The sequence below is a fragment of the Siphateles boraxobius genome, unplaced genomic scaffold, assembly GCF_051911475.1.
Source record: "Siphateles boraxobius isolate OS27281-9 unplaced genomic scaffold, OSU_SipBor_1 137, whole genome shotgun sequence".
In the NCBI taxonomy this organism is placed as follows: domain Eukaryota; kingdom Metazoa; phylum Chordata; class Actinopteri; order Cypriniformes; family Leuciscidae; genus Siphateles; species Siphateles boraxobius.
This window is the reverse complement of record NW_027508741.1, coordinates 631,151-648,400: the sequence shown is the minus strand read 5'-3', so window position 1 is coordinate 648,400 and position 17,250 is coordinate 631,151. Positions and strand designations below refer to the sequence as shown.

Sequence of the window (17,250 nt, the reverse complement as noted above, 5' to 3'; positions counted from 1 at the left end):
GAAAGAAGTTTCTTCTGCATTTATTTGATCAAAAATACAGAAAAAAATTTGATATTGTGATATATTATTACAATTTAAAATAATTTGTTTTCAATTTATTATACTTTAAATGATCATTTATTTCTGATGCAAAGCTGAATTTTAAAGGATGTGTTAAAATGATAAAAAGTGATAGTAAAGAAGATTTATATTATTAGAAAATATTTTTTTATTTTGAATAAATGTGGTTCTTTTTAACCTTTTATTCATCAAATATATTAGGCAGCAGAACTGTTTCCAACACTCATAATAAATCAGAATATTAGAATGATTTCTAAAGGATCATGTGATAGACTGGATGTCACATGTGACACTGAAGACTGAGTAATTATCCTGAAAATTCAGCTTTGCATCACAGAAATTAATGATAATTTAAAAGTATAATAAATTGAAAACCAATTATATTAAATTGTAATAATATATCACAATATTACATTTTTTTTCAGTATTTTTGATCAAATAAATGCAGGCTTGATGAGCAGAAGATCTTATTTTGGCATGTAGGGTATACACACACATATATATATATACATATATAAAATGTATTGTTTTTAGGTCAAATGCTTTTATGCCTGATAATATGCAGAAGCTATTTTTAATCATAGTTTATTTCTGCTTATTGACAAAATAAAATTTCTTGTTGACCCAATAACACATGAACAATATTACAGCAATAACAAAATTAACAATAATAATGTTTATTATTATTATTATTAATAATAATAATGTGTGCGTTATATTATTATTATAGCAAATTTAATTTCATTTGGGTTTTTTGGGGGTTTAACTGATGAGTTCAAAATGCTATGCGTTTTTTTATGAGTGGCATTTATATAAAAAGTTGAGTAATTTATGCAAACGATAAATGAAGTATACCTTTCTCGTGAACACACTGACTCCAGTCGAACTCACAGTGGTGTGATGATGTCATCGGGTGCAATTCTTCATCCTCACACCTGATGATCGTGGGTGACAATTATCTCTTTATAAAGTGCATTATATATTCATAAATATTGATTGTCAGAATGATTAAAAGGCAATCAAGGGAAAGATAGCTGTTTTATTATATAATGTGAAGATGAGAGAAATTAAAGGGGTGGTTGATTATGATTTCACTTTTTTAACTTTAGTTAGTGTGTAATGTTGCTGTTTGAGCATAAACAACATCTGCAAAGTTACAACGCTCAAAGTTCAAAGCAAATGGAGATATTTTACATTGTCATGACATAATATGCTAATCAATGACTTGAAGATAGTAAACATCACATCAGCAACATAAATTCATCAACTAACCATTCAGAAATATCATGTTGCTTCTACATGTTGTCACTTCTTGAGTCTCTCCATCTTTGTCCGACTCCGGCTTCAACATAAAAGCCTAAAAGTTTAGAAATGTTCAGTGCATGTCTGTGTGAGGTAATCTGCTCTCTCTCTCTCTCTCACACACACACACACACACACACACACACACACACACACACACACACACACACACACACACACACACACACACACACACACACACACACACACACACACACACACACACACACACACACACACACACACACACACACACACACACACACACACACACACACACACACACACACACACACACACACACACACACACACACACACACACACACACACACACACACACACACACACACACACACACACAGACACACACACACACACACTTGCATTTAAAGGGACACACACAAAAACAGCTCGTTTTTGCTTACCCTCAAAAACTAAAACATTTTTAACATGCTATAAAAAAAACATCAGAGGTATTTCAGCTAAAACTTCACATACACACTCTGGGGACATCAGAGACTTATTTTACATCTTGTGAAAAGGGCATTATAGGACCCCTTTAATAATGGAAACCATTACACAGAGGCTACATGGGTGATATTTAGGCCTTTGTCTCATCATATACGTCTTACATTTGGATAAAATATTAAAATCAATAATCGTAATTAATAAAGTGCCCGAACATATTCATGAATGTCTGCTGTATTCTATTATATGCGTAATCATTTACAGAGTTTTAAAGTTAGACTGCTTTGAAAATCCCATCAATCTGAACACGATGAAAACAATGAAAAAAGCAAACACTGGAAAAAAACAGCTAAATTCCTCTTTTCCTTCACCTCGCACATCGGCCAACGATCACAAACAATAATAATAAATGCAGGAGACAAAGATTAATTAAAAAGCAAAATGTACAATGGACACATGAATGGTTTCATTAGCAGCCAGTTCGAGCAGATGCAGAAATGCCAGGGAAATATTTATGAGGCTCCAGGACGGACAGCGCTTAAGATAAAACAGTCAAAAAATGTGCAACAGACAAAAGCAGCAGATCTGGGACGGTGAGGAGTCTAATGAAGCCAGCTGGGTGAGATCCAGAGGAAGGAGGGATGGATGGATGGAGGAGAGAGGAGACCCGTGTGTGTGTGTGTGTGTGTGTGTGTGTGTGTGGGGAGACAGAGGAGCACATGAAGGATGTGCGGATGCTGAAGCTTCTGTATTGTATCAGGATGCAGCAGAATCTCCACGTCTTCCAAACTCCAGGAAAACCTGATCCATGCCAAACACTCACATCTGCTAATCACAGTGCAATTACTAGACTAATAGATGTTTTTTTTTCTTCCCCGCAACGTTTTCCTGCCGTGTTGCGAGGACAGAATTTAGAGTTATTTTGAGGAGCCTTTTTTTTTCAGGCGATTCCGTTTGCTGATATTCTGATATGATATATGCTGATATGTTTTCAGAGATCGTGCTCTTAAACACAGCAACAATACAAGACCTTGTGAAAAGGATATTTGTGTGGGTTTGTTGACTAGCAATGTCACTGTCAATAGACAGGGTCTGGAAAATATACACATTAAAAAAAAATTAGTAAAAAAAGTGCAAAAGTGTTGAGTATAAAAATTATCATAAAAATTCAGGAGGTCAAACTAAACACTGTTTTATTTCTTATTAATTTTATGAGGTTTGCAACCTTGATAGCAAACTTTAGGACATGCCTAAATTAGAACCATGATTTACAGTATGTGGTTTTCCTTTTATAATAATTTTCTAATACATTTTTTAATAAAAAAAAATCTGAATTTTAAGTAATATATATTACGTGTGAGTGAGTGAGTGTGTGTGAGAGAGAGTGAGTATCTGTGTGTGAGTGACTGATTGAGTGTGTGTGTGTGTGTGTGTGTGTGTGTGTGTGTGTGTGTGTGTGTGTGTGTGTGTGTGTGTGTGTGTGTGTGTGTGTGTGTGTGTGTGAGAGAGTGAGTGACAGTGTGTGAGTGACTGACTGAGTGAGTGAGTGAGTGAGTGAGTGTGTGTGTGTGTGTGTGTGTGTGTGTGTGTGTGAGTGAGTGAGTGTGTGAGAGAGAGTGAATGTCAGTGTGTGAGTGAGTGACTGAGTGAGTGACTGAGTGAATGACTGTGTGTGTGTGAAAGAGTGAGTGAGTCTGCGTGAGTGATTGTGTGTCTGTGGGAGTGAGTGAGTGTGTGTGTGTGTATGTGTGTGTGTATGCGTGTGAGTGAGTGTGTGTGAGTGACTGACTGTCTGAGTGTCTGTGTGTGTGTGTGTGTGAGAGAGAGAGTCTGTCAGTGAGGGAGTGAGTGTGTGTGAGTGACTGTCTGTGTGTGAGTGTGTGTGTGTGTGTGTGCGTGTGAGTGAGTGAGTGTGTGTGTGTCTGATTGAGTGTCTGTGACTGAGTGAGTGAGTGTGTGTGAGTGACTGACTGTCTGAGTGTCTGTGTGTGTGTGTGTGAGGGAGTGAGTGAGTGAGTGAGTGAGTTTGTGTGTGTGTGTCTGAGTGAGTGAGTGAGTGAGTGAGTGAGTGTGTGTCTGTCTGTGTGTGTGTGTGTGTGTGTGTGTGTGTGTGTGTGTGTGTGTGTGTGTGTGTGTGTGTGTGTGTGTGTGTGTGTGTGTGTGTGTGTGTGTGTGTGTGTGTGTGTGTGTGTGAGAGGGAGAGAGAGTCTGTCTGTGAGGGAGTGAGTGAGTGAGTGAGTGCGTGTCTGTGTGTGTGTGTGTGTGTGTGTGAGAGAGAGACTGTCTGTGAGTGAGTATGTGTGTGTGACTGACTGACTGACTGACTGACTGTCTGTGTGTGTGTGTGTGTGTGTGTGTGCGTGCGTGTGTGCGTGTGTGTGTGTGTGAGTGAGTGAGTGTCTGTGTGTGTGTGTCTGTGCGTGTGTGTGTGTCTGCGTGTGAGTGAGTGTGTGTCTGTGAGTGACTGTCTGAGTGTCTGTGTGTGTGAGTGAGTGTGTGTGTGTGTGTGTGTGTGTGTGTGTGTGTGTGAAACAGGCCACGCCCTCTACATTATGAGGAAATGCCGCTGTTCTCATGATTCAAATCGCTAAAACATACTAAACAATTTATTAAAAATGTAAAAATGCAGAAAGTTTTCAGTGATGGGTAGATTTAGGGGCTAGAAAATGTCATTGGACAAAAAAAAACATATCTATGGAATGTCCTCATAATGATAGGAGTGTGTATGTGTGTGTATTGCCAAAATCCCTATTTTAAATACACACATGTAATACTGGGTTAGTTTAACACAAACATACAACAGATTTGTGGCTTTAATGCGATTTAAAAAGTAATTTGTCACCAAAGTGGGTGTTTTTGTGCTTCAGTATCAGTCATAAACTCATGACCAATGCATCAGTACGATGAATTAACATTTACAACTAAAGTGCACTAGAGAGCAGTGGTGTAAACTGCAAATCAAGATCATACCTCACTTCAAGATGCAAAATAAATGAATAAATGAGTGAATTATTTAGGCCTAATTAAAAGTACTCAAGCCAAGTCAGGCTTAAGGATTAAAAGTAGCTTGATGACTCACTATAGAGAAACAATAGGTCATGTAAAATAATAAATTATATTCATTCATCCATTTACCATTATAGTTGATCTGATTTAGTGAAATAAGACAATGGAGGAATCATACCTACTACTTTTATGATATTTAGAAAGGAGTTCGTGCTCACGGACCAGGACACAAAAATCTGAGGGAAAGGACCCAAGGTCTAGCTAGGACCAAGGAGCAGGACCGGAGCACAGAAAGTTTAATATATATTTATTAGTACAGAATGACTAACGTTTTCGACGCCATGCGTCTTCTTCAGAGTCAAACAGTCAATGGCAACAATATACAGAATTTAAAGAATCCAACTTCAAGGTATTGGCCACTGGCCTAGGTGGGTGTGGTGCAGCAATTAACCAATCCTATACAAGCACTCAAGCCTATTTTTTTTTTAACATTTTAAAATTAATTAAAAAAAAATAAAAAAAATAAAAATAATAATAATAATAAATAATAATAATAAGAAGAAGAAGAAGAAGAAGAAAAAAAATATATATATGCCTATACTTTTATGATATGTGTATGCTGTTTATTTGTCATGTTTGGAACGTATATAAAATCAAAACCCACTTGTTAAAGAGCTGCTCAGACATTCATAAGATCTCTTTTTGTTTCTGATGGAAGAAAGAAAATAGCAACAGGTTGAAGGGCGAGTTAATGTTCATATCTGGGTGAACAATTCCTTAAAAACAAACTCAACATGAAGCTGTCGAGAAGTTAAATATGACCAGTATTCCATAAAAATAAACTCATCTGGAAATATTTCCTAATGAAACGAAGTTTGGGCCAATTTGGTTTAAATAGCCTTCATTAGCGACTATCATGAGCTGTGACAGACAAAAATGAAAGATTTATGCATTCACTAAAATTATATGCATGCATTCATTCCACCAGACAAAACAAGTAAATAAAATAGATAATAAATAAATATATGAAAAAAATATTAAGAAATAAAATAAATTTTTTAATTTTTAATATATAAATAAATGAAAATAAATAAATGGTAATAAATAAATAAATAATACATTGAAATAAGTAAATAAAATAAATAAATGCATGCATGCTCTTTTAAATCATCTACTATAATATGAAAAAAACTACTAAAAAACTACTACTAAAAAAAAGAAAAGAAAGAAAGAAAAGTACAGTATGTATATGTTGCTTACAAATAATATTCCTTCATAATGCAATACTTTTGAATGTCTGGCAACAGAGAAAGATTAAATTATGCATCTACCAGTCCAGTAGTGGATAACTGATAGTAAACACACGTACCTCGACCCCATGCTGTCGTAGGGACATCCTCATGTTCACACCGCTGTGTGCAAGATGGGTCACTACCAGCTTTGATCCTTTTTCCTGGAAGACAAAATATGTAAATTAAATGCATATATCCACTCCAATATTCACTGAAAAATTGATTTAGTCAACTTTAAGAAAGTATGAAAGCATAAACATTCTCAAAGCAAACAGACATGGACGAAAAGCCACAAAACTCAAGCCGAAAGTGATTCAACAAAGAAAAGGCTTTGTTGAGAAACTGTAGAACACACAACAAGAGGAAGTTTATGACAGAAAGCTGCACTTCATTGTCATATTACCATTTAACTAGATGATGATCTCAGTTAGTAGCCTATATTTCACTCTTTATCTTCTCAATTTAATAGAAAAATTCTCATATTTTAAAAGCACTGTCTGGAAAAAAACATCACCTGATGTCTCAGATGGGCCAGAGACGGCGAGGAAACAGCTCACCAAATGTTGTGCAAATTGAAAATTTTATTTCCCAAAGCCACAGTAGATTCTTCAGTTTGAACAGTTTATTGGGCCGCCCGCGGATCTAGAAGAACTGAACCCACCACAACACCAACAATCTTTGTTAAACAGAAGCGTTAAAGCATGCACTATAAATGAATTAAATGCAAACAATTGCACTCAAGAAGGTATTTTGGTAACAACTGTTTTCCTTTTTCCCCAATATAAATGTAGACGGTGTGATCTGACATGGTTTAATTGAAGTTGGCGGCCAGTGTAACGGGCAGAGCGCTAATTAACAGAGCTGTGCAAAACTCACGAGCTGAAAGCGTTGTGTACCGCGTGCTCGCACACGACTGCTCGCTCCGTGCGGTTTCACACAATTTGCAGAAGCAAACCAGATTCTTCATTCTGCGATTACGATGCATCTTCCCCTTCAAACAAATTTCACCCCTTTAAACTTCCTGCATTAAGAAACATTAACATATGGGCAATGTTTTAAAATTCACTTGGCAAGTCACGTGCCGTAAATGCATGAATTTATTTAGCGCCTGGGGAATGCATAGTAAACATTTGGAAGTCATTATTGGTTTGCGTACCGGTACACTTTGTCTATTCCTCTTTCCTTCATTTCCCACCAGGCCAATCTTTCGTCTTGGGTCGCCATTGCAAACCTTTAAACACAAGAGGACATCCAGAGCGAAGCCACTCGCGTGTACAAACCACAGCGCTTCAGACTTTAATGATTCTCAGTCTATAGGCAGAACGCCTTAAATTATGCAAGACATGAAAATGTTGAGTTTCCCACTGACATTATACTAAATGTTTCTGCAGAGTTCACAGAGAACATCCAACTAAGACAAGACAGCAAAACGCAGAGAAAAACAGCACAGATATAGCTGTAATTCACATGGGAGCCTGAGAGAACACACATGGTAGTAATGAAGTATGGAAGTAAAAATGGGTTTTGAAGCTGGAAGACATTTTGTTGACAGGGTCACAATTAACATCTCTGTGGATTCTGCATGTAATGGGCAATTTTGTTAAATGAAATTCACCTACTGTGAGGAAGGAAGTAGTTAACATGTTGTCAAAGTAAAACAACATGCTTCATATATGAATGAAGAAAATCCTCAAGAAGAAAAACAATTCATCATGTTAGATGATTAAAAATATGACATCGCCAAATAGAACGGGCAAAAATAATCATTAACCACGTTTTGTAATAAAGTACCGGCTATTCTGCATACTGAAGAATGTATAGTCCACAATATGCTATATTGTTGTCACATGACCTCATTTTAAGTTAACTACACATTTCATATTTTCAAAATTGTGCAAAAATCTCTTACCTTTTGACAGTCTGATCACATAACGGTATAGAAAAGAAATGCTAAAAGTCACGGCTGATATCACTTCCGGTTCATTCAAAATACTGGAAATGGAAGAATTATGGGATGCAATACTCAACACAGTATTTCTGGCCCAATTTGGAACACACCAATCATAAGATATGGTGAAAATATAGTATGCCATTTTTAAATTTAGCCACTGCAGATTATGGCAAATGTAACAGGTCACCAAGTTATGCAATGACTACAGAAATACTACATACTATATAATGCAGCAATGGTAATGTAGTATGTTACTATGTAATTGAAGTCATAGCCAAAGTTTACAAACCAGCAATCAGAAATTTGTGCCAGGCTGATAAACGTTGCTGCTGAATTGTAATATAAAGAGCCCATATTGACTCTCCACCGGGATGCGATTATTTCTTCATATAACACACTGCACACCGGCCGCAGAGAGCGAGGAAGGTAAACAGTGCCACCGTACTTGATTAAGTGATGTTATTCGCTGTCAATGAATTCCTCTGAAATGTCTGTTTCTCTCTCCCTGGGTTTCTCCATCTCATCTCATCACACACACCGAGAGCTCGTTCGACTAAATGATAGCCGCCTCTCTCGGCTGTTTAAACATACGGTAATGACACCCAGCTCTCCATCACGCTGTCAGATGGGGCATTACGGCTTGTGAGGAGTTCAGAGATGTACGGCACACCGAGGAACCCACCGCTGACAAACCAATGAGCTCCAATGGAGCCATTACTCCATTTTAATCATAACGCTTAAGAGAAACAATGTGGGCATAAGACGCTGTGATATGCGTCTTTGCAGATAGTTAAGAATGCATTTAGCAGTTACCCATACACTTCATTATTCAAATGTTGCACAGGTGTAAATTAGTGTAAACGTGACATAATTGAAAACAGGGGCCAGCGGGGTCTGAGAGCGATCCTACACTTTCTACAATTTTTAAAAAATGGTTTAACAGAATTCATTATGCACGGATAAACATTTTAAATAGTATGCAACACTAGCAATGTTTCAGCCAATTCGCTATTTACACACACATAAAAAAAGGAATATTAAAAAAAAAATGTAGCAAATAAACCAGTGTTTCCATCTTATGTGTTCAAGAGAACAACATTCAGCATTTTTATGCAATTTTCCAAATTTTGCTGAAGTATATGGATCAAATCACGGTTATTTTTGTCACAAGACCTCATTGTGGTTGGTGTTGGGGTGTAATGCATTACTAAGTAATTAATAATAAGTAATTGCGTTATAGACTATAGAATAGTTCTATATAAAACAATAGTGGATTTAACATCTAATGTTAAAATGCATGTTTTCAATGTAACCTTCTCCCTTTAAATAATTTGTTCAGTTCAAGATTAATTTATTTGAAATAACTAAAAGAGCAGTTTCATGTCTATCTTTGTATTGTTCAACTGGTTGGTAATTAATAAGTAATGCAAAACTTTTTAGATAGTAATTAGTACAGAAATATAATTACACTATTGAAGATGAAATTAGTAGGTAGTAATTAATTACTTTTTTCGAGTAACTTACCCAGCACTGATTGCGAGGTTTAATTCAGCAAATGTCCGGCTAACATCTCGCAAATAAATATAGCTATCTTGCATTTTAAACCAATTTTGTATATATATAAAGTATATATATATATATATATAAATAAACTTTCGGCAGTCAATCAAAGTATTTAAGAAAGACATTCAAAACAACTAAGAAATGTCTGGGAAAAAAATGGGCCTAATGTACAGCACATTTTCCACACTGATTATTCACAGGTGTTTTTACCCCTATGTTGAATTACGCATTGCATTGTGTTTTAATGTTAAAGGAAATGTCTGTAAATTACTATTACCGTTTTTCTATAGATTGTTTTTCTATCTTGTATCTTTCTTGTATCTTGGGGTAAACATTTGTTTTGTTTAAACTTTGTGTATTACAAAAAAAAAAAAAAAAAAGCAATCCAATAACATGAGTCAAGAATACAACTTACGGAAAATAGTCAAGTGCATTGTGGGATGTATATGCAGTGTGCTCTAGCACGACAATTGTCCAAACAATTTAAAAATCCAGACAATTTGCATACTGCATTTCTATTATGCCAGTCCAGTGTCTTCTCCTGAGAGAGAAAACAGACGAGCTCAACACATGTAAATAGAAGCGAGCACTAAATTTTGGCTTGTTCTTCATTTCAGCAAGCATGCAATGAATTTGGCAGAACTTTCCAGAATGCACGGGCATGACGCTTTCAGTGGTGTTACAGACTATAACAGCTCATATCCTGATTTCAAGGATCAAACTTTGTTTCAAAAATCATTTAATCTCGTTAGACAAAAGAGACTTACAGGGTAAAACAGGGGAGAAAAAGCCTGCTGTAAAAATGCATGCAGAAACCTTCAATAGTGAGATGAACAAATTGCTACTCTGAATTTCCAGAAGACAACAGCAAAAACAATGGTCTTTTCTGAATGAAAATGTTTCTGTGGAGACAAGCAAACAAAAGAATGGCAGTGACACTCGTTATGGAAGGGCTTTGTTTGCAGATCATGTCTATGTACGGGTGTGTGTGGGTGTTTGCATGCTTCACAGGTGTGTCTTTTGCAAGAACATTGTTATATATATATATATATACATACACACAGTACATATACACATATATATATATAGAAAGACACACACACACACACACACACACACACACACACACACACACACACACACACACACACACACACACACACACACACACACACACACACACACACACACCTAGTATGTGTATTGCATGTTGCAGCCATTTAACCAGTAAACTGTCATTAATGAAGTATAAGATACATAATTCAAGTAGTGTATTTTACATTTTGTGTTGAAAAATGCAATGCACATGAAAGTTTAGGTAGGAGTTGTTTTGGAGAGCTACTAATGCAAACTAAGTAATTTTACTAGTGATCTTAAAATTTTTGATCCCACTGTATATACAATAGAGAAAGAGGAGGAGAAAAAAGCAGGTTTGAGTGACATATCATACGATTTTCACGGCATATACTCCAAATGTAACATGTAATTCTCAGCATGCTCAGATATTATATAACAGGAGCTGAGAGCGTCAGGGAAGCTCCTCTGCCATGTAATAACATCTCTATCAGCTGTCCCGCGGGAACAGGGCCTGTCAGCGCTCGATCCACAGAGACTCATCCTTACACACACACCTCGTTTGTTTAATGTTAATCGACTCGAGTCACATGCTGCTAAACACCATGACCTCACTCCTCAAACATCTCACAGTCACATGACCTCACACAACAATCAGCACATTTTACACAGCGGTTTATCAACTTTGATTGCCTTGAGTACTTCAGTGAAGAGAACTACAGTAGAGACAGATATAATGACAGACAAATAGATATAATGATAGACAGACATATAACAATTGACTGACAGACAGACAGACAGATATAATAATAGACAGATAGATGATATACAGATAGATATAATGATAGATAGATATAATGATAAATAGATAGATAGATAGATAGATATAATGATAGACAGACATATAACAATTGACTGACAGACAGACAGACAGATATAATAATAGACAGGTAGATGATAGATATATATACTGATAGATAGATATAATGATAGATATAATGATAGATAGATATAATGATAGATAGATCGATAGATATAATGATAGATAGATAGATATAATGATAGATATAATGATAGATAGATAGATATAATGATATATATATATAATGATAGACAGACAGATAGATAGATAGATATAATGATAGATAGATATGATAGATAGATAGATAGATATAATGATATATATATATAATGATAGACAGACAGATAGATAGATATAATGATAGACAGACAGATAGATAGATATAATGACATGTGTGTATATATATATATATATATATATATATATATATATATAAAATTATAGATTGACAGATAAGATATATAGATAGATAGATAAATAGATATAATGATAAATAAAATAAAAAGACAAAAAAGATAAAAAGATAGATAAATAAAAAGACATACAGACCGAAAGATATATATGACATACACAGTAAACAGAAGGATAGACAGTCACGGAGTTCTTTCAGTTTCCTTATTTGACTAGCATCATCTTCACGCCCCACTCCCGACCTTTTGGAGACACACACACACACACACACACACACACATAAACACACACACACGTTCCCTGCTGAACAAACGTGTAGAAAAACTAAATGATCCCCATTGTGGAGCTGAATACAGTAGCAGGTGTTGGTTCCTCCCACCCACCTCCACACACACACACACACACACACACACCACGTGCAGATGCGCCATCAAAGGCCAGCTCGTGAAACCGAGATAACAGTTTACCGAGTTTGAAGACTGACTGTAGAAGCATTTCCTCACAGCTCTGAACAATGCGCTCGCTGAGGAACTGTTTTTAGGTCACATATGGACGGGCACACGCTTGAGAACTGACAAGAAAACCCGATAATGCCATAGCAGAGATGGAGGGAGAGAGAAGGGGGGGTGGAGGACGGGAAAAAAGGCAGTGATTGAATAACAGTAATTAAAGCGGTTATTCGTTCGGCGAGCACCTGCGTGAAGGATGATATTACTCCTTAATTCAGCTCAGTTTAACTTCCCTCAGCCGCTGCTTTTCAACTACACCTCATTAATCGCTGATTGGCATCGAGCTGTTTGCGGGAACAAAATGTTTATACTCCACAAACCTCTTTCTCAAGGGCTAGTTTCATGTTTTTCTTTACCTTGCACATTATTCAAGGGCTGGATATTTTCCCCCTAAGTTTTTTACTGTTAGAGACAGGGGGAAACTATTAAAGATTCAATGAAACAAAGAGAGCGAGATCTGTAGCTGCGTTTCAGCCTCAACCCAGTGTTTGCTTCAAGCCGGCCATTGACATTTAACATGGAAGCAAATCTGTAAGAAACAGTGTGCAGAAACACACAAAGATGGTTAGTTTGTGAGAATAACCACATCCAAAATTCACAGCGACACAAAATGCAATTGAAAAAAAAGAAAAAAAAAAGAATGGCGGCTCCCAAACATATGGCCATGTGTTAATTTTCTGCATTTCTTGTTTTTGTTGAGATCAATACTTTTTTTCCCTCATGATTTTAACATGGTAATCTTGACAAAACAAGACAGAAAAATAACTATTGCATTGCCTTTTAAAAAAAAAAGCATAATATTTAATAATTAAATAGTATAATATACTGGTAAAATAAGACAGAAAATAACAAATTCATGGCCTCTAAAGAAAAATTAACTACATGCATGGCATTATTTTTTTTATTTTTTTACCAAAGTTAAAAACTGAACTTTTAACTTTTTTAGTATTGATATATGCATTTAATAAATCCTCTAAGTGTAGGAATTTGTAAAGTATGGAAGCTTTTTTCTGCCATGTTATAAAAAAAAGGTAATTGTGAGACTCACATTTCTTAATTTTTTCAGAATTGCATGATATGAAGTCACAATTGCGTGTAAAAAATTCCAATTCTGATGAAAAATAGACTGACTTTATATCACGTAATTGTGAGAAAAAAAGAATTGCGAGATGTTAATTTGCAATCGTGAGAAGAAAAAAAAAAGAGTCAGAATTGCCATATAAAAAGTTCTATAGTAAAGTTCTATCATAACTGGTGAAAAAAGAAAAAAGAAGCTTAGTTACTTAAATATTTAATCAGAAATTATTTCAGTAAATGTTCAGTGGAATTTACTGAATGCTTCTACATTAAGACAGTTCATATTCCTCGTTGTGTGTTAATTTACAAATAAAACAATTCATAAAGGCAAAAGTTCAAATGAGAGTCCAAATCAGTTCCTCCCTTCCACTACCGTCCGTACATGCGTACGAGTGTAAGAGAGAGAAATCCAGCAGCTTTATGTTCAATATTTACTCGTCACCAGCGAGTGCTAATGCAGAAACCCTTGACGAGACATTGAAATGCTTTCAGATGAGACCGATTTCTTCTTAAAAAAAACGGACACTTCTTATTCGTGAGAGAATACCTTCTTGTTTATTGGATTTTCAGCCATTTCATTGAGCTCCATTCCTTTTTAAGGTGAAAATGAAAAATGGTATTGAGCAGCGCGGGTTTGTGCAACATATTGTGCTTGATGCAATGTAGGTCAGTGTTCTGCAGCGCCGCAGATAAGACACGGGGAACAAGTGTTGTGTGTACTTACAAGCAAATATCTGTCAAAATAGCAATTGACAGATCTACAAGAGCGCTTTTGGCTTGGGACGTGTTTCTCCGTCATTAGCATTTTCAAAAAAAAAGAAAAGGGCCAGAGATTTGGGCCTATCAGCCTTGACTCGCTGCAGAGCTGGGCTGGCCCAGGTTGTTATCTGTTCAGTACAGAGGTGCAGATGTTTAGCGAATGGATTTGCTGATTTTTAAAGGGAGATGAGGGGGGAAAGAGAGAGAGAGAGAGGAGAGAGAGAGAAAGAGAGAGAAAGAGAGGGAGAGGGAGAGAGAGAGAGAGAGAGAGAGAGAGAGAGAGAGAGAGGGAGAGGGAGAGAGAGAGAGAGAGAGAGAGAGAGAGAGAGAGAGAGAGAGAGAGAGAGAGAGAGAGAGAAGAATCAGGTACTAACAACAAGCCTCTCGAAAACAAGCCTTCAGAATTTCATAAACCGCACCTTGTGTGTGTGTGAGTGAAGCCCGCAATATTTTTTTGGGAAAGACACAAAAAAAGCATGAAAAATGTTTATTTACTCTCCAGTGTCCCGAGGGCCACTTCAGCGCCGCCCTGGTGGACGAGAGGAAGGGGAAGAAATGTGGCGCTTTAGGTGGTGTAGGGATGCGGCTGGCAAGTCAGACACCTTTGTCTGAAGCAATCCCAGCGTAGCACACACACACACACACACACACACACACACACACACACACACACACACACACACACACACACACACACACACACACACACACACACGTGGAGGAATTCTGGCCCTAGCGGAGCCAAGGGGAGGGACATTCGCCCCTGGCCAGAGAGAAAGAGGGTGCCTGCCTTTACTGAAGCATAATCACGCGCTTCAGTGTTTCCCACACCGGGAGCGGCTTCATACTGACGATAAAGATCCAACACAATTTTATATTGCGTCTACATTCTCAGTCACTGATTTGATGACACAGGACTAAATCGATCAGACGACTCTGAATCAGCCTCAATGAATCACTCGCATACGCTATTATTCAAAAATTTTGGGTCGGTAACATTTTTAAATGTTTTTGAAAGTCACCAAGTCTGCATTTATTTTGATCAAAAATACAGTAAAAATAGTGAAATATTATTACAATTTAAAAAAGCTGTTTTCTGTGAGAACATATAGTAAAGTGTAATTTATTCCTGTGATCAAAGCTGAATTTCATTTCATCATTACTCCAGTCTTCAGTGTCACATGATCCTTCAGAAATCAGTATAATAGGATGATTTGCAGCTAAAAAAGCAATTATGATTATTGTGCTGCTTCATGTTTTCATGTGAATAGAATGTTAAAAAGAACAGCATTTGTTTTAAATAAAAGAAATTTGTAACATTATAAATGTCTTTACTGTAACTTTTGATTAATTTAATGTATCCTTGCTGAATAAAACCATTTCAAAAAACAAAAATCTTATTGACATCAAATTTTTAAAACAGTATATATATATATAATTATATTATGCATTTGGCAGATACTTTATTCAAAGCAACGTATATTACATTAAAGCTATACATTTTTTTAATTCCTGCATTCTCTGGAAATCAAACACAATCAAGCACAATGCTCTGCTCTTTGAGGTACAGGAAGAAGAACTATAATAATAATAATAATAATAATAATAATAATATATTATATTACAGTTTAGCTTTATTATTTTGTGTGTGTGTGTGTGTGTGTGTATATATATATATATATATATATATATATATTTTATTATAAGGAAACACGGGTACACATGGAGAAACCGTATCCGTCAGGACATTTCACACTGCAGCAGAAGTACAAAATGATTGTATAAAATGATAAAACTCGTTCAAAATAGAGCTCAGTGAATGTGCTTTTATAATTCAAACGTGTTATTGATTGAACGAATCACGGTAAAGATGCTCTCATGACTAATCAAAATATATTTCATTAAAAAAAACAGAGATGCAGGTGCTTTTGAAAATGTATTAATTTCATGCCATTTCCCCCCATAATTCTTTTCCATTACTGCTCTTCATTTCTCCTGTCTATCGAGTGGGTGTCCAAACTAACAATTAAACTATTGTTAAGAGAACAGAAAGCTGGAGGAGTTGCCATTTCAGGAGATAATAATCAAATATCACTACACTGTAATCACTGTTAAACTACTTAACCCTCAATTGCAACACATACACACACACACATGCAAAACTAAGACCAATGACAAAAGTACTCAAAAAGAATTTGAAACTTCTTAATCTATTAAAAGTTACGCTTTCATCAGCTTCGTGAAGCTTTACATGTGCTTTTTCCTCTAACGGCTCGGGTGGGGAATGTTTTCTTGGCCTACGTCGAGGTCTGACAGATGCTGCCCATCCAAAAGACTCTTGACTCTGCCAAAAATATCAGGCAGGAATTTAGGGAAGGCAATCTATTATTTAAAACAACAAGCGACAGTTCATATGCTTCTGCAACTCTGGAGCCCGGAGCATCAGACTTTCCTCAAACTCGCCTCGCTGTGTTTAGCTCTCCCCGTAAGCCCCCTTCAACCGCATAATGACTTCTGCACTGAGACAATATAAAATAAACACCTTCAAGCCGGTCTATTAGACAACACTTAAAATCATTTTTTTTTTTTTTGGTTAGCAGGGGAGGGGTGGCGTCTTAATTACTTCCTTGTTGGAGTGAGCTTGAACGTTAACGAGGGATGCTCCTTTCTCTCGACGCGAGCGTGTGTAGTTTATTCGTATAATCAGCTAGCTGTCGGAGACTGGATTAGCCCCTCCACGGCGAGTGAAGTGTTTAACATGGCACGCACGATGGGCTCAAACAAGCTCTCTGCCTGCCTTCTCTCCACAAACACTCATTGTCATTAATTTGATTTGCTTATCGCCCTCCCCCCCCCCCTTTTAAAAGCTCTCTGTTTCACATTCGACAGCCTTTCCTTTCAAAACACCAGTGCA

General features: G+C 36.5%; 1 long non-coding RNA gene across 1 annotated transcript in view; it reads right to left on the bottom strand.

Annotated features, from left to right (window-relative positions):
- Positions 1-914: 914 nt before the first annotated feature.
- Positions 915-17,250, bottom strand: part of LOC143738043 (uncharacterized) — a 57,254-nt gene continuing 40,918 nt past the window's right edge. The window contains exons 4-5 of the long non-coding RNA XR_013203821.1: positions 6,208-6,291; positions 915-995 (exon numbers count right to left, since the gene is read on the bottom strand). This is a non-coding gene — a long non-coding RNA (uncharacterized LOC143738043). The remainder of the gene's footprint in view (positions 996-6,207; positions 6,292-17,250) is intronic.